The sequence below is a fragment of the Schistocerca nitens genome, chromosome 7 (genome assembly GCF_023898315.1).
Source record: "Schistocerca nitens isolate TAMUIC-IGC-003100 chromosome 7, iqSchNite1.1, whole genome shotgun sequence".
NCBI classification, from domain to species: Eukaryota; Metazoa; Arthropoda; class Insecta; order Orthoptera; family Acrididae; genus Schistocerca; species Schistocerca nitens.
This window is the reverse complement of record NC_064620.1, coordinates 273,797,814-273,823,143: the sequence shown is the minus strand read 5'-3', so window position 1 is coordinate 273,823,143 and position 25,330 is coordinate 273,797,814. Positions and strand designations below refer to the sequence as shown.

Sequence of the window (25,330 nt, the reverse complement as noted above, 5' to 3'; positions counted from 1 at the left end):
ACCGAAGTTGGTTTTTTTTAAAAAAAGCTATCTGGCTGTGTTTTCAACTGACCAATCAGGATCTCAGTGTTAACCTTAAGCTCCGTCTACAAAATTCTGTCTATCCAATGAGAAACGTTATACTTTTCGTGGTGGGGCAATGTTTTTAACGTTTGCAACGTAACAGAGATGCGAAAAAGTCTCACGCTAAAACTTGTTGCTGGTGTGGCCCTTTTAGTGTTATCGTAAGATCTATACTGTTCTTCTGGAGGGCTCTATCTTTTAACATGGGCTGGGGGTTGGTTCTGGCGGTCGGCTGGCGACGTGGGTGTCCGCCCCTTATCGTAGGGCTTTCTAGCTTAACAAGGTTCTGCTCTCGGCTTCTGTTCTCGTTTATTCCCTCGGAACTGCGTCTGTTTCACGATGGGAAGGTATGACATGCATTTAGGCGTTCTTGTGTTAGTCTGTGGTATTCCATTTGCTCACTCGTTGATCGTATTACTTTGGTTAATTTAATGTTAGGATTTATTCGGAGCTATGTGACATACTGCAGGATTTGCTTATCATGTCAGGGTTTTCATGAAAGGTGTTGGATTTGCCTGACACCTTACAATCCTTTCTGCCTTCTTCGATCTTAGATCTACCAGTCTTTTAAATTCTGATTCTAATCATGGAGCCCCTGTTTCTTCTACATCAACTCGTGTTTCTTCTACTGTGACGTCATCAGACAAGTCTTACCCCTCGTGGAGGCCTTCAATGTACTCTTTCCACCTATCCGCTCTCTCTTCTGGATTTAAAAAGGGAATTCCTATTGCACTCTTATAGTTACCACCCTTCCTTTTTGTTCCACCGAAGGTGAAGGTTTCTTCACATTTTTCATGCAACCTTTTCGCCTTACCTTCCCTGCACTTCCTATTTATTTGTTTCCTAAGTGACTTGTATGTCAGTTTCCGAGACCGACGCCGCTACTTCTCAATCAAGTAGCTCCTCAGTTTGCCTCACAAGGGCCGACTGCACCCCGTTTGCCAACAGTGCTCGGCAGACCGGATGGTCACCCATCCAAGTGCTAGCCCAGTCCGACAGCGCTTAACTTCGGTGATCTGACGGGAACCGGTGTTACCACAGCGGCAAGGCCGTTGGCAGGGGCTTGCTACGCGAAGTAGAAATTATATTCTGGATTTGTGTTCTGACCTCTTCAACAACATTGTTTCATTTATGTCAACGCTGCCTTTCCTTATTTATATTTCATTTCAATAGCGCACCCAGTGACGCCTGTCAACTGAGGATGACACGGCGGCCGGTCGGTACCGTTGGGCCTTCATGGCCTGTTGGGGAGGAATTTTTTTTAAGAGACTTGTATTTCTGTGTTCCTGAATTTCCCTGAAGATTTTTGTACTTCCTTCTTTCATCGATCAACTAAAGTATTTCTTGTGTTACCCAAGGTTTCTTTGCAGTTATCTTCTTTGTAGCTATGTTTTTCTATCCAACCTCTGTGACTGCTCGTTTTAGAGATGTCTATTTCTCTTCAACTGAACTGCTTTCGGAGCTTAGAAGGAGAGTGAAGAAGTAAAAGAAACTAAGTGGACCACGCTGTTGCACATAGCAGTATTTCCACCCAGCGAACAAACACGCGTGCCCCATCTCCGTCAGTAAACATTGACGCGCGTGACATTTATGGGTCGTGATAACAAAATGCACTTAGCTAAATTACCTGGTTATCTTCTAATTATGAGGTCGCCAAGCCTCTTGAGTTTACTGTACCGCCATTAAACTGAATGAAACTTCACTGAAGCTCATTTCCATAAAAATGTTTATCTTAGGCAAAGGCCATGTTCGATAAATTCTCTGACGTGACAGCAGGAACATACTGTTATGTGAGCTCCTAATAAACGGCACGAAGTGAGGAAAAGAAAGCTAAACTACCTATCGACTATGAAATGATTAATGGAGGGGTGCCAGATATCGGACACGAATAAATGAAGTGCTTATTTCAATAGTGGTACAAGTCCATTACCTCCACTTTTCTGTCTATAATGCTTCCGACATTAATGGTCCAAACAAACAGAAAGAAAGGTTCATCTCTAGCAAGAAGCCATATGCTTGAATATTTCTGGTATCTCAATTGCAGGTTTTTCAGCGCTCATTTAACTTTAGGACTCTCTATCTCAGAATGAACAAAAGTGGACTTGTACCACTATTGAAATAAGCCCTTCAAATATTTACGTGATACAAATTGGGAAAACCACGGAGAATGTAAAATAGCATGAAAAAATATGGTTTTAACCCTATTGAACCCATGTATGTGGTCTATGACTTCACAAGGACCATACTGAAAGTAATAAGTAATAATTTTTAAAAATGTTTAATCTTTTAGTTTCTTTTAGACCAACCAAGTACATCACCTTAACCTACATACTTTCTGTCACTTTTCTACACAATCTCCATTTCTTTACACAAATTATCCCCTCAATGTTTTGGCGGTACCTCACGATAGAAATCCGTTGCAGCTTCCTGAACATACGATGCACTGCTTCCCGAACATCCTCCATCGTCTCGAAGCGTTGGCTTAGCATCTGTTCCTTGACAGAACCGAAAAGGCGGTAGTCGGAGGTTGCCAAGTCGGGAGGATGTGGCAGAATTTCCCATCAAAATGGCTGATCTTCTCCACAGCGACACGAGTAGTGTGACAACATTCATTATCCTGTTGACGATGTCTTTCCCAGTGCGTTTATTGTACGGTGCACGCTTCAGATATGTGTGGATATAGCGGGCAGCATTTAAAATTCATCCAGATTCATGAAAATTAATTAGACTCGTTCCTTATTGCGTCCCGTGGAGGCAGTTCCGGGGCGACTGCTGTGATGTTTATCACGGATACTGGTGTTTACATATTTGAAACTTTTCCCCCATCTCCTGATTACTGCTGTCGCCCATGCAGACAACTCCATAGGCCTTTGAAGTCCGATGTGAATTTCAGGGCCGGCCGCGGTGGTCTCGCGGTTCTAGGCGCGCAGTCCGGAACCGTGCGACTGCTACGGTCGCAGGTTCGAATCCTGCCTCGGGCATGGATGTGTGTGATGTCCTTAGGTTAGTTAGGTTTAAGTAGTTCTAAGTTCTAGGGGACTGATGACCACAGCAGTTGAGTCCCATAGTGCTCAGAGCCATTTGAACAATTTTTTGTGAATTTCAGAAGCATATTTTCCCTCTTTAACTCTTAATTACGTTCTTGGGTAATTTATCATCCCACGCGTCACTCTTTTATTAACAGTTCCGTTCCCAACGCAACGTTGCCACTCCGACTCCATGTGATCTTAGCAGTGCTTTTGCATTGTGCAGGCGCATGCTAATCCGCGACCAAAATTTGCCTAGGTACGTACCAGCTGGGGTCTAAATCTACCGCACGAAGTCATAATACTTCCTTTTCTTATCGTCACAAATTTTTTAAAACTGTTATAGATACAATGGAGCGTCGCGTGAACGATGATCAAGTTTTGGAATTACCGTTAGCTAGTGAAGACTGCTGACTCATTGGACACACCAGATTCTTTTCAAGATGCAGCCGAGTTTAATGGCAACGAAACAGAAATATTTGATTATGAAACAGAGGACGAATAGGAGGAAGAAGAAGAGAATGTTCACGAAGAAAATCTTGAAATGGCGAGACAATCAGGCCATTTTTATGGAAAAAAAACATTACAGATAAGAATAGGAAGCTGGTGCTTCGAGATTTTGCAAAACAACTCGGCATGGTATTGATCAAAACAAGTACGAAAGAAAGGAAAATGAATTATAAAACTTTTTCTTGGAACCTGCAGGCTGCAATGGACAAAGTTCTTTGTAAAAATTTTGAAAATGATTGCAGGGTCGATGAATATGCAGTGCAGGTCCAAGCGTGTCAAATGTCTGATGATGCCACATATGCCCACATCTCAAAAGAAAAAAAATACCAAAACATGTTAAAATATCAAAAATAAGCTTGCAAAATGCATTCCATTGATAAAAAGGTAAATCTTGACCTTCATGAACGAAAGTAAGTGCGTAGTTGATTCGTTCATGTACCTACTCATTTTTTTATTGAAAGTCAGAGGTTATTTTATTGAAAGTCACAGGTTACTTATTTTTATAATTTACTTGAGTGATCATTATTTGACCTCAGGACCTGTTTCTGAACATTTTTGAAGTAGGTTTTCTAAGCTTTTAAATTAATCCCAAAAACTCTAAGATGCCAGTGTTAATATAAGAGTCTTAATTGTTGGTAAGATCACGTTTCCTATTTTAGTAAAGATTAATTTTTCATAAATAGAAGCGTTTCTTTTATTGATTCTCTCAGTGTAGAGAAGCATTGAAGTAAATCAGATGGTTTTTGTTTTGGGGTCAAAAACTACCCCATGAAGCTACTAACCTCAGTCTAAATAGAGAGTGTAGTTGAAGGTTAACAAGAAAATCAACGACAGCACATTAATGTGGTACATTTTGGAAGTACTTCCTGTGGTCACATGAGGGACACTAAGGATGTCATAACATGGCAACATGTGGTGTACAGTCTGTAGATTACGATCCGACAGTGTTTTCGTTACCTTGTTGGATCTGGAATTTTAATGACTTTTAGTATGGCCCTCGCATGATATTATCATCTCTCTCTTCACCTAAACGAGGCCTCGTAACACCAGTACTGCCGAACACGAGTGAAGTTTCTTAAGGGGGGTAGGACGTCAAACGGGCCGACTTGGAGCAGGAGAGACACCGCAGGACATTTTAATTTCCACTGTCTATACTTTTACAAATAAATTCATAAAACTTTGTCAACATGAGCAGGAAAGATTCAGAATTCACACTCATCGCAGTGGAAGTTCGGAAACATAACGAAGTAATTTTTTTTACATGTGAAATTTCATCTTTTTTTCACTTACTAATGGCAGCATTAGTTGCTATAGGTACACTTTTCTTCTTAAGTAAGAGAGATGGTTCGATGAATTTTGCACAGCGTACAAACCATACTTAAAGGTGTATGACAAGGGAGAGAGCCGGATTCCAAACAGAGTTTAAACAGAAACCTCCATCCCTGTTAACGAGGTTGCTCGCTAATTTAATCTCAACTGCCTCCCTAATAACAGTCCCAATAGCTGGACGTGCATGCCAATATCTCGGTGTTATTCTTGTCAAAAAACAGAGGGAGAGAGTCAATGCTACCTCACCTGCGAATTCATAGCCTCACTATCGATAGCTCTGACCTTGGTCATCTTTGGTGGCACTAGTGTTCAGTGTGTGTGTTATCTTTCCCGCTTCAGTCCGAGAACCGAGGTTTTAAATTTGCATGTACGCCGCCTGTCCGTTGCAGTTTGCCTTGAAAATGGCGGGGTGTTCTCCCGCCGAAATATCGGCAGTCGCTGAAAGTGTTACCTGGCTGAATTTCCGGAAGTTATTTGAAAGTTGTATACGCCAGGAGAAACTCAGGTCTCACAATTTTTACCTTGTAAATTTATTATAATGAACTAGGCAAAATTGATTTCCACCTGTTTATCAAAAACATGTCCTCTTGAAAATATTTTGAGGTCTGGCTTGCTCACTGAGCAGATTTTTAAAGAGCTGTGGTATTTTGACCAGGCAGAGGTACCATAATCATTAGTCTCTTAATTAGTGGCTGGAATGAATGGCTTGACGAGAAATCAACTGTCTCTTAATAAATTTTTGAATTTAACTTTTGAGTCAAATGGCTTAAATTCTTCTTTAGGACGAGAAGACCCTATAGAGCTTAACATTTTATTTTTATATAGTTTTTGGTTTGTCTTTCTATATTTAATGATGATGTTTTGTTGGGGTGACATGAAAAATAAATAAACTCTTCATTGTTATATCATTGATTTATGTTTGTTATTTTGATCCATAATTTATGATCATAAGATTAAGTTACCTTAGGGATAACAGCGTAATTGTTTTTGAGAGCTCATATCGACAAAGCAGATTGCGACCTTGATGTTGGATTAAGAAAAATTTTGGGTGCAGGAGCCAAGTGATTAGATCTGTTCAACCTTGAAATTCTTACATGATCTGAGTTCAGACCAGCGTGAGCCAGGTCGGTTTCTATCCTAAGGCTATTAATCCATATTAGTACGAAAGGACCATATGGTTAAAATAGTTTTTACTATATTGATTAATATTAATTAAGTTACTATTTTGACAGATTAATATGTTGAATTTAGAATTCATTTATGTAGATTTTTTCTACAAATAGTATTGACTTTATGGTTTATTTATGTTTATTTTAAATTTTCTTCTATTAGTTATTTGTGTTTTAATTAGTGTTGCTTTTTTAACTTTGTTGAAGCGGAAGGTTTTAGGTTATATTCAGATTCGTAAGGGTCCAAATAAAGTAGGATTTGTAGGAATCCCATAGCCCTTTAGCGATGCTATTAAGTTGATTTGTAAGGAGCAGCCAATTCCTATTATATCTAATTATTTACTTTATTATTTTTCTCCAGTTTTTAATTTAATGATTTCTTTGGCTGTTTGAGTAATTTTCCGTTACTTAACTCATATGTGTTCTTTTTCTTATAGATTTTTTTTGTGCTGTACTAGATTAGGTGTTTATACCATTATAATTGCTGGGTTGTCTTCTAAATCAAATTATTCTTTATTAGGTTCCCTTTGTTCTGTTGCTCAAACAATTTCATATGAAGTTAGTTAGCTTTGATTTGATTGTCTTTAATTATTTTAGTTGGTAGTTTTAATATGTTTGATTTTATAGATTATCAGCTTTATTGCTGATTTATTATTATTTCTTTTCCCTTAGCTTTAGCTTGTTTTGCTTCTTGTTTGGCCGAAACTAATCGTACTCCTTTTGATTTTGCTGAGGATGAATCTGAGTTAGTTTGAGGCTTTAATATTTAATATGATGCAGGTGGTTTTACTTTAATTTTTTTAGCTGAGTATACTAGAATTGTTTTTATAAGAATATTATTAGCTTTAATTTTTTGGAGGGGGGGTGATATTTATACTTTTATATTTTCTATTAAGCTTGCTATTATATCTTTTGGTTTTATTTGAGTTCGGGGTACTTTACCACGGTTTCATTATGATAAGTTGATATACTTAGATTGAAAAAGTTTTTTACCTTTATCTTTAAATTTTTTTATTTTCTTTGTTGGTTTAAAGATTTTATTTATCTCATTTATTTAGTGAAATTTTTTAAGAAAAGTTAATGGAAGAGTTAAACTTCTAGTTTTATGTTTTCAAAACATATGCTTTCCCTAAGCTAATTAACTTATTTATTCCTTAATTAGCTTATCTCATGCATTTGCAACATGGACATTAATTAAGAAGTGTGTAAAGTAGATAATTGTTAAGATTTGTCCTGTTATGATGTAAGGTTGTTCAACTGGTTGTTTACCAATTCATGTTAATAAACATAAAACTACTATAATTCAGAATAGAAACTGATTGATAGGGTAAAATTGGATACCTCGGAATGGTGTTTTATTATAGAATGGTAAAATTATTAAGATTCTAATTGATAGGAATAGTGCAATAACATCTCCTAACTTGCAGCCTAACAGGCAGCGCTGTTCGTTGTGAACCTAGTAGTAATTTCAAGAGTGAGAACTGCAAGTGAGGATTTTAAACAGGCGCGTATTGCAGCTGATTTCGAAGGTACACCTATCTACGAGCAGAGGCGTATACAGGGCGATCAGAAACAGGCTGAAAATCTTATAAGGATGTTGAGTTTGTGCTGAGAAATAGTTGTTGGGAGGAAAAAACTGATACGTTTCGCCGTTGCCGAGTAAAGTAGCATTGGTATTAGCCAATCTGGCCATTGTTCGCAAATTTAAGTGGAGCGCCAGATATAATTGGTGTCAGTTGTCCCCACAGCGTTGAAGATAGCGCACAAGACTGTTCAGCCCTTCGCTGGGGTTCGATCTTTACTACCGCCTCAAGTCCTGTTTTTGTATCGCTCTCTTGTTCGATATTGGTAAACCAAACGAAGAACACGTTTGGCGTCTCAGTCTACGGCAGGCCGCTTGAATTTGCGAGTGCAACTGCCTGATTGGCTAACTTCAATGCCAATTAACTCGGAAGCGGCGCAGCATATCAAATTTTTTTTCTTAACAATTATTTGTTTGTGTAACGTACCCTGCAGCATTTTTACAAGCTTTTCAGACTGTTTCTGGCTACCCTGTATATCACCACAATCGCTCCATACTGGGTGGTATTACGAGCTAGAAGATGCAGTGAATGTAGTTTTAGCTTCACAACACTGGCAGTAATCCATTCAGCTAGCCACGTGAAAAGCTGTAAGGTTGTAAGGGGTTCATTAGGGGTTCATTACTATTCGCTAGCGCACTTGAGCAGATGTAATTTCGATGGATTGCTCACCCGCTGCCTGCGATAAGGAATATCTATACTACAATAGAATCGCACGTCAGAGCAGTGGAGTTCATCACTTACAATTTTATCATCTTGCTGCTTCACTTGCATCACTGGTGTAATGACGGAGCTGTAAGTGATCAACTGTCATATAAAGCCTTTCACACTATTTTCGTAACACATAACTGATGCAAATCTATCTGAATCCGATACAGGCTGTGATATACATAGTCAACAACAAAGAAGAAAACCAGCAGAAGACATCACTGATTTCGATTTCTAGATATACATTGCCCCCCTCCTTCCCCCCAAATGCCACACCAGCAGCTACAGTAAAAAACAATGGACAAAGTGTTCTAGATTAATCTAGTTTAAGACTGTTTATTTTTAAGTAACATTTCTCTGCGTATGTATGTATGTATGTATAAACGCTTGAAGAGAACATGTTCGAAACGCGCTGCATTATGTTAGATTAAGCATAAAATAAAAAGTGACTGGTAGCAGAAACTTAAAATAAATAACCATACTCATGTTGAGTAAGCAAAAGAAAATCAGTTGTTTTCCTACAAATGAAAATCTAGTGGTCAGCATTGCACTGGGCTGTGCCGAAAGTTTCTCATAGAGCAAATATATAGATAGCGTTATCCGGCGACATCTTTGTGAGGTAAGAATTTTTCAGTTTATTCAGGATGATTTCACAGGGCCATGACGCAGCGCTACTGACGTCAAAACTTATTAATCTCAATATGCAGTCAGTCTTTAGTGGAAGGTCACATTAAAACATGACATTTTATTATTGGAAATAAATTTTTTATTGGCAACTTAAACGAGATTTTTCTGTTGGGAGGTTACACTAAATGTGAATATTGTAATTATTTTTTCTGTTGGGAGGTTACAACCTAAATGCTCCCGGCGAGCAGCAGAGAGATGCCAGTAGTGAGGCTGTAGTATAAACGTTCCTTAGAGTGGTAATCGACTTTCTTACACAGGCGTTGTGTTGGGAATGGACCCACAGCCGCAAACACCTCCGCTACGCTGACTAGAAACTTCGCACTGTAGGGACATAACGTCGCCACAGTTCCCTTTGACACAAGCCAACGCTGGCAGCAAACGACTTCGACTCGCCAGCAGCCGCTTAGTCCACCTTGCTGTGCTACAGGTCTACCAGCGCGTTGACGGGCCTGCAAGTAGCCAAGTACTGCTACTCAAGTGTCTGGAGGAGGAGAGGTGTGGGTAATCTCCCCTCCCATATCCCTCCTCTTCCAGACCCGTGAATAAGGAGAAAGGGAAGTATCCAATATATCAGAGTGATTACTTACGTGGCCTACTAAGGCCTAAATCGCATCCATCGCTGTTGGTTTTGATTGTTCAGCCTTATTGGTTATGTCCCAATACTCAGCTATAGCAGTGTTCAAAAATGGTTCAAATGTCTCTGAGCACTATGGGACTTAACTTCTAAGGTCATCAGTCCCCTAGAACATAGAACTACTTAAACCTAACTAACCTAAGGGCATCACACACATCCATGCCCGAGGCAGCATTCGAACCAGAGACCGTAGCAGTCACGCGGTTCCAGACTGTAGCGCCTAGATCCGATCGGTCATCCCGGCCGGCTATAGGAGTGTGTTACCTATAATAAGCGGTCTAAAATTTTCTATTTGATGACGTTGCTGCAGCATATTTCTAACGCATTGCGAAGGCTTTATAGGTATAATGAAATTCAAACAAAGTGAGAAATAGATAAATTGAACGTAGCAATGTAGACGAAAAAACAGAGTGATAAAACAAAAGAAATTACATCGGAATTAACTAAAAGTAAGTGAAGAAAGATTTCAAGTGGAAAAAATGTGAGCAAATAAAGAAGTTTTTAATTAAAACGATGTGTCAATGGAATGAAAATAAAAATTTAATATTAAATCAATTGTTGTTGTTGTGGTCTTCAGTCCTGAGACTGGTTTGATGCAGCTCTCCATGCTAATCTACCCTGTGCAAGCTTCTTCATCTCCCAGTACCTACTGCAACCTACATCCTTCTGAATCTGCTTAGTGTATTCATCTCTTGGTCTCCCTCTACGATTTTTACCCTCCACGCTGCCCTCCAGTACTAAATTGGTGATCCCTTGATGCCTCAGAACATGTCCTACCAACCGGTCCCTTCTTCTCGTCAAGTTGTGCCACAAGCTCCTCTTCTCTCCAATTCTATTCAATACCTCCTCATTACTTATGTGATCTACCCATCTAATCTTCAGCATTCTTCCGTAACACCACATTTCGAAAGCTTCTATTCTCTTCTTGTCCAAACTATTTATCGTCCATGTTTCACTTCCATACATGGCTACACTCCATACAAATACTTTCAGAAATGACTTCCTGACACTTAAATCTATACTCAATGTTAACAAATTTCTCTTCTTCAAAAACGCTTTCCTTGCCATTGCCAGTCTACATTTTATATCCTCTCTACTTCAACCACCATCAGTTATTTTGCTCCCCAAATAGCAAAACTCCTTTACTACTTTAAGTGTCTCATTTCCTAATCTAATTCCCTCAGCATCACTCGACTTAATTCGACTACATTCCGTTATCCTCGTTTTGATTTTGTTGATGTTCATCTTATATCCTCCATTCAAGACACTATCCATTCCGTTCAACTGCTCTTCCAAGTCCTTTGCTGTCTCTGACAGAATTACGATGTCATCGGCGAACCTCAACGTTTTTATTTCTTCACCATGGATTTTAATACCTACTCCGAATGTTTCTTTTGTTTCCTTCACTGCTTGCTCAATATACAGATTGAATAACATCGGGGAGAGACTACAACCCTGTCTCACTCCCTTAACAACCACTGCTCCCCTTTCATGTCCCTCGACTCTTATAACTGCCATCTGGTTTCTGTAAAAATTGTAAATAGCCTTTCTCTCCCTGTATTTTACCCCTGCCACCTTCAGAATTTGAAAGAGAGTATTCCAGTCAACATTGTCAAAACCTTTCTCTAAGTCAACAAATGCTAGAAACGTAGGTTTGCCCTTCCTTAATCTAGCTTATAAGATAAGTCGTAGGGTCAGCATTGCCTCACGTGTTCCAACATTTCTGCGGAATCCAAACTGATCTTCCCCAAGGTCTTCTTCTACTAGTTTTTCCATTCGTCTGTAAAGAATTCGCGTTAGTATTTTGCAGCTGTGACTTATTAAACTGATAGTTCGGTAATTTTCACATATGTCAACACCTGCTTTCTTTGGGATTGGAATTACTATATTCTTCTTGAAGTCTGAGGGTATTTCGCCTGTTTCGTACATCTTGCTTACCAGATGGTAGAGTTTTGTCATGACTGGCTCTCCCAAGGCCGTCAGTAGTTCCAATGGAATGTTGTCTACTCCGGGGCCTTGTTTCGACTCAGGTAGTTCAGTGCTCTGTCAAACTCTTCACGCAGTATCGTATCTCCCATTTCATCTTCATCTACATCCTCTTCCATTTCCATAATATTGTCCTCAAGTACATCGCCCTTGTATAGACCCTCTATATACTCCTTCCACCTTTCTGCTTTCCCTTCCTTGCTTAGAACTGGGTTCCCATCTGAGCTCTTGATATTCATACAAGTGGTTCTCTTTATCTCCAAAGGTCTCTTTAATTTTCCTGTAGGCAGTATCTATCGTACCCCTAGTGAGATAAGCCACTACATCCTTACATTTGTCCTCTAGCCATCCCTGCTTAGCCATTTTGCACTTCCTGTCGATCTCATTTTTGAGACGTTTGTATTCCTTTTTGCCTGCTTCATTTACTGCATTTTTATATTTTCTCCTTTCATCAATTAAATTCAATATTTCTTCTGTTACCCAAGGATTTCTACTAGCCCTCGTCTTTTTACCTACTCTGCTGCCTTCACTACTTCATCCCTCAAAGCTACCCATTCTTCTTCTACCGTATTTCTTTCCCTCATTCCTGTCAATTGTTCCCTTATACTCTCCCTGAAACTCTGTACAACCTCTGGTTCTTTCAGTTTATCCAGGTTCCATCTCCTTAAATTTCCACCTTTTTGCAGTTTCTTCAGTTTTAATCTACAGGTCATAACCAATAGATTGTGGTCAGAGTCCACATCTGCCCCTGGAAATGTCTTACAATTTAAAACCTGGCTCCTAAATCTCTGTCTTACCATTATATAATCTATCTGAAACCTGTCAGTATTTCCAGGCTTCTTCCATGTATACAGCCTTCTTTTATGATTCTTGAACCAAGTGTTAGCTGTGTATAAGTTGTGCTCTGTGCAAAATTGTACCAGGCGGCTTCCTCTTTCATTTCGTAGCCCCAATCCATATTCACCTACTACGTTTCCTTCTCTCCCTTTTTCTACTACCGAATTCCAGTCACCCATGACTATTAAATTTTCGTCTCCCTTCACTATCTGAATAATTTCTTCTATCTCATCATACATTTCATCAATTTCTTCGTCATCTGCAGAGCAAGTTGGCATATACACTTGTACTACTGTAGTAGGCGTGGTCTTCGTATCTATCTTGTCCACAATAATGCGTTCACTATGCTGTTTGTAGTAGCTTACCCGCATTCCTATTTTCCTATTCATTATTAAACCTACTCCTGCATTACCCCTATTTGATTTTGTGTTTATAACCCTGTAGTCACCTGACCAGAAGTCTTGTTCCTTCTGCCACCGAACTTCACTAATTCCCACTATATCTAACTTTAACCTATCCATTTCCCTTTTTAAATTTTCTAACCTACGTGCCCGATTAAGGGATCTGACATTCCACGCTCCGGTCCATAGAACGCCAGTTTTCTTTCTCCTGATAACGACATCCTCTTGAGTAGTCCCCACCCGGAGATCCGAATGGGGGACTATTTTACCTCCGGAAAATTTTACCCAAGAGGACGCCATCAAATCAATTAACTGAATAAAAAAGATGATCAAAGTCATTTCGATAAAGATTTAAAAACATAAAAAGTAACAACAGAAAACAAACTCATTTGACAAATAATTACACTTATTACAACACTTTCACATCTCTTTTGTACGGAAATCTGCAAGAAATTGTCCATTGAGTTATTTCTTAGATGACACTTTTGTAGGGTTCACATTACATTCCCTTTTTGTTCCGTGAGGTTTCATTTCAAAATACTATCATAAGCTTTACATACTGGAATCTCCTATACGTGAGGTTGCCATTCTAAATACTACACCTTTGAACCATAATGATCAAGTTAACTTTTTCAACCTTATTCAATGTCTCAGAAAATCCCTAAATTCTCTTTCGTCAATTACCCTCAAATGAGTGGGCCTACCAGGGTGAATGGCTGCAGTGTGTGATACCTGGGTTCTTTACCTGCGTAACAGTGTAGATGGTTTCGAAAAGTCCATCCCTATGCTGGGGATGTCTCCTTGTTGGCAGTTTGGCACGTTCTCCCAGAGCAGAAACTACGTCAGATTTCTCGTTGATTGTCGATATGCAACGTTTGGTACCGACCTGACTGTAACGTCTAGGGGCTTGCTGTGAGTCAAAGTCTGACTAGCCATTCCTGTGCTGTTCTACAACCGTTACTTCATTTTATCGAGAGATAAAAGCTCTACTAGTAGGTATCATATGGAAAATTCTTTCCCCTTTCACTTCCTATTACTTGTAACCAATTTTTTCCTGTGTTTTGAATCTCATATCATATACTGTGGTCTTCAAGTTAAGCGGAAGACACTGTACAGTGTCTCGTTCGAGTGTCACGTCACAACAACTGCGCAAAGTCGAAATCAAAGTGTCCGAGTTCAAGGGGGGAATTCCCACCAGCACCAGCAGTATCGCTAGCGTCCTTCATTTGTGTTCTCACTGTGGTGTTTCTTTGTTTTCGTGTCGACTCAGTGTTCGTTTTCCGCTTGTGTGTATGGCTCTCGTCTATGTTGTTTTTAAATCTACCGTTTCTACTCATCTATTTTTGTTCTTGTTAATTCATCGCTTTATACCATTCTATATTATGTGTTATTTTCTCATTTGCCTATGTTTTCTCCGCAACTCTCTTGGCTGAAGAGTGGCGTATTGTGCCACTGCCAGCCCGCCCCTTCTTGGGGAGTGAAAAACCAATAAAGAAAAAAAACTGAAAAAGCGTGGGGGGGGGGGGGTGGTACAGGAAACTATTGCTTGTTCTACACAAGTAGATTACTTGCGGTAATAAGAAATGCGTGACAATACTTTACTTATGAAAATCATCGGTGTGGGAACGAAGAAAACCCCTGGAAACAGACGCTACTGATGCCAGGGACGTTCCTCGCTTCCACAACGCCTGTAGCTGTTAACCTTTTGTGGCTTGTCATTTCTCTTTTCCTGAGTATCAGAGACACAGTCATGGAACTTTTGTTTTGGTCATCAGTCTACTGACTGGTTTGATGCGGCCCACCACGAATTCCGTTCCTGTGCTAACCTCTTCATCTCAGAGTAGCCCTTGCAACCTACGTTCTCAATTATTTGCTTGACGTATTCCAATCTCTGTCTTCCTCTACAGTTTTTGCCCTCTACAGCTCCCTCTAGTACCATGGAAGTCATTCCTCATGTCTTAGCAGATGTCCTATCATCCTGTCCCTTCTCCTTATCAGTGTTTTCCACATATTCCTTCCCTCTCCGATTCTGCATAGGACCTCCTCATTCCTTACCTTATCAGTCCACCTAATTTTCAACATTCGTCTATAGCACCACATCTCAAATGCTTCGATTCTCTTCTGTTCCGGTTTTCCCACAGTCCATGTTTCACTACCATACAATGCTGTACTCCAGACGTACATCCTCAGAACTTTCTTCCTCAAATTAAGGCTGGTATTTGATATTAGCAGACTTCTCTTGGCCAGAAATGCCTTTTTTGCCATAGCGAGTCTGCTTTTGATGTCCTCCTTGCTCTGTCCGTCATTGGTTATTTTACTGCCTAGGTAGCAGAATTCCTTAACTTCATTGACTTCGTGACCATCAATCCTGATGTTAAGTTTCTCGCTGTTCTCATTTCTACTACTTCTCATTACCTTCGTCTTTCTCCGATTTACTCTCAAACCATACTGTGTACTCATTAGACTGTTCATTCCGTTCAGCAGATCATTTAATTCTTTTTCACTTTCACTCAGGATAGCAATGTCATCAGCGAATCGTATCATTGATATCCTTTCACCTTGTATTTTAATTCCACTCCTGAACCTTTCTTTTATTTCCATCATTGCTTCCTCGATGTACAGATTGAAGAGTAGGGGCGAAAGGCTACAGCCTTGTCTTACACCCTTCTTAATACGAGCACTTCGTTCTTGGTCGTCCACTCTTATTATTCCCTCTTGGTTGTTGTACATATTGTATATGACCCGTCTCTCCCTATAGCTTACCCCTACTTTTTTCAGAATCTTGAACAGCTTGCACCTTTTTCCAGGTCGACAAATCCTATGAAAGTGTCTTGATTTTTCTTTAGCCTTGCTTCCATTATTAGCCGTAACGTCAGAATTGCCTCTCTCGTCCCTTTATTTTTCCTAAAGCCAAACTGATCGTCACCTAGCGCAAACTCAATTTTCTTTTCCATTCTTCTGCATATTATTCTTGTAAGCAGCTTCGATGCATGAGCTGTTAAGCTGATTGTGCGATAATTCTCGCATTTGTCAGCTCTTGCCGTCTTCGGAATTGTGTGGATGATGGTTTTCCGAAAGTCAGATGGTATGTCGCCAGACTCATATATTCTACACACCAACGTGAATAGCCGTTTTGTTGCCACTTCCCCCAATGATTTTAGAAATTCTGACGGAATGTTATCTATCTCTTCTGCCTTATTTGACCGTAAGTCCTCCAAAGCTCTTTTAAATTCCGATTCTAATACTGGATCCCCCATCTCTTCTAAATCGACTCCTGTTTCTTCTTCTATCACATCACACAAATCTTCACCCTCATAGAGGCTTTCAATGTATTCTTTCCACCTATCTGCTCTCTCCTTTGCATTTAACAGTGGACTTCCCGTTGCACTCTTAATGTTACCACCGTTGCTTTTAATGTCACTAAAGGTTGTTTTGACTTTCCTGTATGCTGAGTCTGTCCTTCCGACAATCCTTTTTATCTGACCATAATGCGCAGTTACCAACTCTTCTCGCGTACTGTAGCAAGATTTTCCACCAATTAATTCGTCTCCTATGTTTGTTTCTCTGAATTCCATAATGCGCAGTTACCAACTCTTCTCGCGTACTGTAGCAAGATTTTCCACCAATTAATTCGTCTCCTATGTTTGTTTCTCTGAATTTTGTGTTTAAGCATCCCGTGACCTTAAAATAAGGCGGAAAATAACAAAGCATGGCTCAACACGTGTACCGTACGCGGGAACAAAGCATTACACGCACTCGCTGTCTGCTGGGCTTCAGTTAGGTTGTCAGGAGTATCGATGTAGAAGAATGAAAAAGAGGATGATGGAAGCATGCTCGACATGTTTTCCGTATGTTCGTGAGAGATCAAACGCAAAATCTTTAGCTGCTTCGTGAATTTTGTAAGTTGGCATACATCTCGTGCTACTTATACCGAGGAATAGGAGCAAAGTTGTTTCGATGTGATTGTGGCTTCCGGGAATTAACTTAATGTTTAGCCTCAGAATTCTCAGTTAACCTAGTTTGTAATACAGATTTCTAGAGTCTATACAGCGAACTTTATCAACGCTTAAACACAATAAGTTTCAAGGTCGGAATTCGTAGTTATAAAACTTTTAGCCTCAACCAGGTAAATATGATGCGAAGAAATCGGTCTCTATCGTAATTATCACATCACATAATATTTTCGTCTGCGAGAAACTGGTTCCAATCTGGTTCAAATGGCTCTGAGCACTATGGGACTTAACATCTGTGGTCATCATTCCCCTAGAACTTAGAACTACTTAAACCTAACTAACCTAAGGACATGACACACATCCATGCCCGAGACAGGATTCGAATCTGCGACCGTAGCGGTCACGCGGTTCCAGACTGAAGCGCCTAGAACCGCTCGGCCACACGGCCGGCAAGAAACATGTACTGTCGCGACCAAGAGGATTGACTGTGTTGCTCCGCGGACGCTTTTTTAATATAGTAGACGTAAGCGCGATTTTGCAGTAGAAAAAAAAACAGCTTCTTGAAAATCTTCAGGGTGTTCTTTGTCAGTAATGTTCGCTAAAACGAGTCGTCACTAAGCAAAGGGTCGTTTGTTTGAATGCCGATGTGTGAGTGATTGGGATTTTTTTTCAGTAAGTCATGGGCTACATCATGTCGAATGTTGCTAGTCTTGTCAGGGGCTCAGTGTGTGCGGAAACTGAACGCTGTGCCTGGACTGGCTGACACAACAGAGCCAGCTGACGCTACACGTGCATCGAGGCGCTTCACGACCCACGTATACAGGAAGGACCCACTTAAACAGCCTCCGCCAGACCTGCCCGCTAGCGACCTCATCCGTCCGAGCCACTTCCCAACTGTAAACAACTTTCACTTCTCTGTGGCTTTCCCTACCGTGTAACAGGTGTTGTTTACAAACTTTTAGTGATCGCACTCTCTCACTGAAATTACCTGCTCTCCTACTATTGCATATGTTAGGATTAGAACCCCGCCCCAAGTGTCTATGAGTCTCGTGTCTTAACCGTTGCCTCGCTGTGGTCGCTGAAGTTGAATGGCTTCACTTCTGAGGCACTTTTGCTATGAAATGTTCCTTTAGAATTTACGGCCTGAAACTTGCCTGCATCTTCGGATATTTCATTTTTAGCCACTACATATTTCTTTTGCTAGATCGCGAAAGCTGTCTTAGCAATACTTCGCATATCTCCATAGCAGAACTAGCCTCAATTGATAAAAGTAATCTCTTTGAGTAACCTGTTTGCATTTGTCCCAAAATTCTTTCGCATCTTTTGTAGGCCGTTTTCTCTGTTCGCCAATGTGAAGCTTTTGCGGTCTGAGAGCCACAAGATCTTCTTTGTTTGAACAGGCTTCTGACATCCTGACTCTGTTTTCTGGTACTGTTCGGTGTTCTGTGCTAGATGGAGACAATTACTCTCTCGGAGAAAGACTGACTGTGTTTGGTGTCGATCTGAGCTTGTTTGGAGATGCTACAGTGATGTAGAAATTATATGAAATTATTTAGATTACTTGTAGCGGTGAGGTGTAGGTAAAATTAGTCAGATTACCTCACAACTAAATTACTGCACAGTTTTGTCGGGACAGCTCGGCGGTGAGGTGTACGGCAATATTTTTCCGCATGGCATATTGGGAACATGTAGGTTGCACAAGTTTGCCTAAATAGACGTTGATTATAGTGACGAATGTTATCTTTTCAATCCGCCGTGCTGTACACTCACATTTATCATCCTCTCCTGAATTGTAAAAGAGTTTCTGTCTTATTAAACGTTGTGTACTGAGAACTTGGTATTACTATTGCTCAATGTGAAAGCAGCTCATGTTTCTATTGTTTTGAGGATCCATGTGGAATTGTAAATCAATGTCCCACTAAGCTAAATCTTTTTTGTGACTTGTGTGTGATACAATGAGTGCCATCTTGCTACGCCAAAATGTTGCTTTAACTTGTTGGTTATAACCAGGGCTCGTTAATATTCTTATGCATCAGACTCCACACACTGAAATAATATTGCAATTACAAAACATTAGAAGAAAGTATTGTCTCTCAGCACGAAAGTAGCTTTCACATGCGGAAAGGTGGGTCGATGGCAGCGGTTATGGCGATCGGTGCTTACTAAATGTGCTGCGGCGTGATCTGGCACCTAATTGAGATGTTAGATGAAAATGGTATTCACAAATTATGGGTTGCTTTTTGAGGGATCAATTTATTCTTACATGCTGAGAATGATTTACTGGCAAGCTTAAACGAACTTCTTCTTGAGTACTGCTGGACGCTATAAGCAGAAAGCAAACATCTCTTTAATCTTTAGTATTTTCCTCGATGAAGAATTTCTTACTGCTGAATGTTCAAATGATAACTATGCAAAACTCAGTTTCAGCTGAGCTTAAATTATGCTAAGGTTTGTCCACAGGATGTCTTTTTTGTGTTAACCTTTGTGCATGAGCATCAATTCCCAACAATACATGCGTAATTTCCTGGAAATGGCGGCTGTGCGTAAAGCGCATTGATATTCACTTTCGGTGGGAACCTTTGCGCTTTGTAGCAGACGATGTACAGTTGGGGGCCTATATATTTTTGATCGTATAGTGTTTTGAGGTTATCCTGTAAAGCGATTTATGTGCAGTAATGTCTGTTGACTCGACGCACGCTTCAGTTTATAGATTATAGGCAAAGAAAAAAGTAACGTGAAATGCCACTTCTGAAGATAACTCGAATAAAAATTTGGGAATGTGTTGCCCTGAATGTTACGTGTTAGATAAAAAGCCTTCGATCATATCTCTGTAAAGAATAAGATAGCGTAAGATTCGAAGGAGGAAAACTGAGAAGAATAAGGTAAAAATTTGTGAAAAGTGTATATCAAAACTTTGGAGATAATTCATGCTATAGTGACTTAAAAACGCAACAACTGTGGCGCCTGACATCTGAAAAAAAATGTGTTGGGTATGTGTAGCGCCTCAACAAACTATTAAAAACAGAAATGAAGTCCACTGATGATGCAAAAAATACGAAACTGAAAAATACAACCTCAGTTCTAGTGGAGTCCGACTTCTATGAAATTCCCATATTTGTTAAGTCATAGGATGTTAATCTACGTATCATATATCATGATTAAATGCAGATGACGCATTGAAAGTAAATTAACCTTCACACAACGACTAAGAACCTCCCTTAAGTATTTCGCAATTTCAGGAATAATCATTTTTATTCTTATTCATTTATTCGAGTTACATTGATCCAGATTTGCATGGATATGGAACGAGCCATAATAATAAATGAGAGCAGTGCTTATAGATGCTAATAGATACAAATTTTTATATTCTACAGGAACAAAATATGTTAATAATTACAAGTTACTCATTTCCTTCAGTGAAAACAGGTATAAAACAATTAAATAATAAATTGCATTTATTCCACATAAAAAATTATAAATTGATAGCCCTGAAATGAGGAATAAATAATTCAAACAAGTGTAGAAGTTGTTCGTTAATAGCTAACAAAATTATTATTATTTGACCTCCTACTGAATTGTATTTCTCTTGTTGGTTATATACTTCTTTATCTACAGTCACCTATGTGTTTTTTTCCTGTCATCTTTTCTTTACCTTTGTTTTTTCTGTCGTCTTTTCATCACAATAAATACAACGCAAGTTCCCAAGCAAAGAACGGGATTCATAGCAAACTGCTTTCGCAATAAGGCAAAGTGTGGACACGAGAACGCCCATGCGTACATGCGTTCTTTCCACAAATTTTTGTGCATCTCTTTTCTACTCACGTGCTTCTGTGATTGCGACGAAATAGGCAGACATATGAACCTTAAGTATTTGCGTGTGTGTGCACTCGCATGTGTGCGTGCGTGTATGTGTGTGTGTGCCTGTGTGACTATTCTATAAATCCGTATGGGTCATACAGCGTTTCCAATCCAGTTCCAGTGCTTGAAGGTTCATACTTAATGCGAAGCTTAAAACTTCAGGGCTCTTATATGCAGCACTCATGGGTATAGTTCACTTCTTATTACAACACGCAGGTTGCAGGTCTTTAAGATGTTCAGAGGTTTTGTTACCAGCTCCCATAGTTAGTGTGCACCTCCCAAGTTTCACCATTCCCCATAAAAGTAGGATGATGGCTACAGTTGCAGTTTACATTGGAAGACAGAAGTACCTTTCCTATCACAAGTCACTCCGAAATTGGTTATTTCAAGACTGATTAGCTACTGCAGATATGTAATACAATGTTAAACACATATTGTCGAAGGATGGAGACAGTGTGATCTAAATTAAATGTCGAAATGAAAACGAGCATAGTTGTGTACTGTATGATGCACTTCTCAACAAGCACTTATATTAGGCACTTCATGTGGTGCTGCTTCTGGTTCGTGGGCCTTAGCAGTCTGGAGTATGTAGTTGCTTGTGGTGTCCTAGACTTAACCGAGTCTGAAGAATACTTTGATGCAGCTCTCCGCTATACTCTGTCCTGTGAAGGCTTTTCTCCATAAACGGGTATGAAACATTCCACGCGGAATTTTACAAAGACAGTGACATTCAGTAGGAACATTTCAAACCCGTCCCGCCGGAATTGTAACGAGGATAGCTAGCTTTTTCATGAATGAAGAACTCTTAAGTCTTTGAATTTAAAAGGAGGGATGTCATCTCATTTTACTGGTGTAATAAGGAAACACACTTCACAATTCAAAATATTGTCAGTCGAGAGCCAATAGTCAAGAACGTAATGTTTATTCAATAGCTGCTAGCAACGTAAGAGGTTAAATACTAATCGCAGTCTTTTTTTCGTATTACATATTTCTGTGTCACTCTAATGAATTGCTGAGAAACCTAACACTAAAATATACGCTGCAGTGTACTAATGATAATCTATTTGAACCTGTTTACTGTTGTCAAATTTCAGCCTCCCTGTACAATTTTTTCTTCCATACTATCTCCCATTAGCAAATCGTTAATTCCCTCTTGCCTCAGGAAGTGCCCTGTCAGTCTTAATTCACATAATAAAAAATACCAGTGTGCATTAAAGCGCTCGTTTCCGTGACACAGGTAAGAGCGTCAGCCCCGGAACGAATCCGCTTTTAACATCGTCTGAACAGTATCTACGTATGCAGAGAAACGGACGGACGTTACGAATTACAAGCGACATGCATGACTCCCGGCCGTCTTTGACTTAAGGCTACAGAAGACTCCCTCTAGTTGAAAACAGTAGCGGACTCCTTTGCGGCTTAACGTTGAGGGCTTGTGTGATAGCCAGCCTGGCTGTTGATTTTAGGCGGTTTCCCACATCCCATCAGGTGAATACCGGGCTGGTACAGTCTCGCCTCAGTCAGACAACTCAGACATTTAGAATCGTTCTCACACTTGTACATGAGATAACATGAGACACAGACAGGTGGGGTACACAGATTCTGTTCCAGGGGCAACTGTTGGCGTTAAGAGGCATCCAGTCACTCACTAACACCAACATTTCCAAATCCGAATTAACACGCCAACCCCGTGAAGACACCAGATAAGGCCAGGAAAAAGATGAAAAAACTACGATTGTCAACACAGGTCAATACGAGCATGAGAGTGGAGGGAATGTTTGTCTCCGTCGTTTCCGCCTACGTTCGGAAAGTCACTCTATGCCGTTTCTTTTTTTTTTTTTTTTTTTTTTTTTTTTGTTGAGGGTCTTTTCATTTTGGCTTTTGTATTAAATTCCGGTGGTTTACTGGAGTAGCTGTGACTTCTCGAACGGTGTCAGATTTATTGTAATGTACCGTAGACACCAGGGTGGCCAGCCTGCCAATAGGCGCCACTTCCTAGCTGGTGTGTTCCCTGCTGGCTGTCAGACTGGGGCGTTCAATAAGTAATGCAACACATATTTTTTCTCGGCCAATTTCGGCTGAAAAAATAGGAGAATTTGTTGTGGGACATCGTGAAATATTCCCGCTTCAGCCCTTATAGTCTCATGAACGTCCGATAGGTGGCAGCACAATACGTAGCTTTCAGAGTAGCGTCTGTAACGAGTTGTGTCCCAAGCAGAGAGTCGTCAGTGAGTTTCTTTCGGCGAGAAATCAGAGTATCACAGATATTCGTAGCTGCTTGCAGAACGTCTACAGAGTCTGAACAGAAGCATGGTGGGTCGTTGGGCGTGGCGTCTGTCATCGCAACAAAATCTCGCAAACTGTGCGATCTGCCACGTGACTCCTGCAATGCTGGAACCTACAGACACTCTAATTCACGTGACCGACAGATCTAACACCTCGCTGCACAGCTGGACGTTTCTGTTGGTCATGCTAACACACTCGTCCACAAAGGTGTGTACCCACAGGGTTCACCGCCGTTTGGAAAAGGCCAGAAAGATCATCTATCTGTTTGACCCAATGAAGGATCCTCTCCGCGGGAAGCAGTGCGTGGAGGGTGAGGAGTTATTGGTGGAACAAGACGTTGGTTGCAATGTCGACCAGTAAAGTGGTATCACGTGGGCATAAATGCCCACCCAGGCCTACATGCTCGTATTCTTTGTTAAAAATACCTTGTTATTTCTAGAATTCCATCGTACTTTCGAATATTCATTTCCAATCTGCTTCACCTAAAGTTAATTGAGCGGTTTGGAAACTTGTTGTTGTGGTCTTCAGACCAAAGACTTGGTTGAAGCTGCTCTCCACTCTGCACTATCCTGAGTAAGCCTCTTGATTTTCGAATAACTACTCCAACCTATACCCATTAGATCCTGCTTGCCTTGCTCATCATGCGATGATCCCCCCCCCCCCCGATTATTTTTACCCCTTGAGGCGTAGCGCCCTATAACGATCCTGCCTTGGAGGCGGTTAAGTGGGAGATGTGTCTCAGAGCTGGATAGTGACAGATGGTGACGCGAGACTGGACGCGCACGTAGTTTATGTATCAGCCGATAGAGGACAATATTGGATAGGGGGACTGTGATTTTAGTTTCGATTGTGCCCTCTAGAGTGAACTAAAGTAGTAGAATGTTTTTCATCAACTGTTCTAGTATTTTCATGAAGTGTTATTATGGCTTTTTGTGTATGTAAAATGTTATAAATGTGTTTTAGCGGTATGAATGATGCGTGAGTGTGGTTTAAGGTTAATATGAAGATAATTGTTTAACGAGTTATGTAGTGGGATTTAGTGTGGGAACATTTCGAAGAAGTATGGATTTTTGTCGAATAGATTTGTAAAGTAAGTTTATGGTAAAGGGAAAGTTAATTCAGGTATAAATAACAATAGTAAATAACTTTACGCATAAACAAAACTTCAGCATATTAGATAATTACGTCGGTAAAAAGTGCAGTCGTTAGGTTTATTATTTTGCGATTCGTTGTAGATGAAAAGCGCGGACAGACGCGGGAGAATGTTGTTTTACTATTGGTTGTTGAGTAAAGTGACCAATGGTAAAGCAATATTCTTCGCGCGCCTTTCTCTACTGGTAGAGAAGACTGAGAGTATTCTAGAGAAGAGTGGGAGCCTAGCCATGAAACAGTTCGGTCGTATGTAGTAGTAATTCCGATGGAAACGGCAAGTTGCCGGATCTAGCAGTGTTTCATACATCATCAAAAGTGTGGTAAAGTGACGGCATAATTATCCCGAAGGGCGTGTAGAAATTTCGGAAGTTTTAAGTGAATTTTGTGACAAGAAGAGGCATATATTCCGCGTGGTGTATTGAGCAGGTCTGTGGCTAAAAACTGTGGCTGCATTTGGTACTGACAGACTTAATATTTGGCGAGCATTATCAATCAAAACTATTCAGTATTTTTGTAGCTATTACGTTTTCGGGAAATGCAACACCATAAACTTGCTAACGTGAGTGAAAGGGATTGTGAGTGACTGTGTTAAGACTAGCACGGGCTTGGCAGTGATACTTGTTCACCTAAGTTTCAGAACATATTAATTTAAGACAAAATTTCCAACCTTTCATTTGTCTGAAAACTTTCTCCCGAAACGTAGATTAGTGACTTAAATTGCAGCCTGGTTCACGTCGAAGTACAGTAGGTTTCACTCGGCTTTCCTACTGATGATCTGTTGAGACAATGTTCGCAGGTAGGTGCAGGTCCGTCATAAAGGGACGGAAGGAACCACGCCGCCGCATCCTCCTCCCCCCCCCCCCCCCAAACATCTATACATCCATCCATTACCAAACTGACGATTCCTTCTTGCCTCAGGATGTGTGATGTCCTGTTATGGCGTTTACGCTACTTCGCTGTCAACGTTTTATCCGAATGATACAGATACGGTTCTCGTGGGTGACAACGTGCTCCAGCACAATATATGGCCAGCCACAGAAGCCAGGAGCTTACAAATTAGTCTGGCAAATGTCTGTGATGAAACGTATATTAAAAAAAAAGCCATAAGAATTTTGACAAGAAATTGGATAAAGCTAAATTTTAATAATCAATAC

At 40.3% G+C, this 25,330-nt stretch overlaps 1 pseudogene; it reads right to left on the bottom strand.

Moving 5' to 3' along the window:
• Window positions 1-1,002: 1,002 nt before the first annotated feature.
• LOC126195852 (5S ribosomal RNA) lies at window positions 1,003-1,120 on the bottom strand (annotated as a pseudogene).
• Between the last annotated feature and the right edge of the window lie 24,210 nt (window positions 1,121-25,330).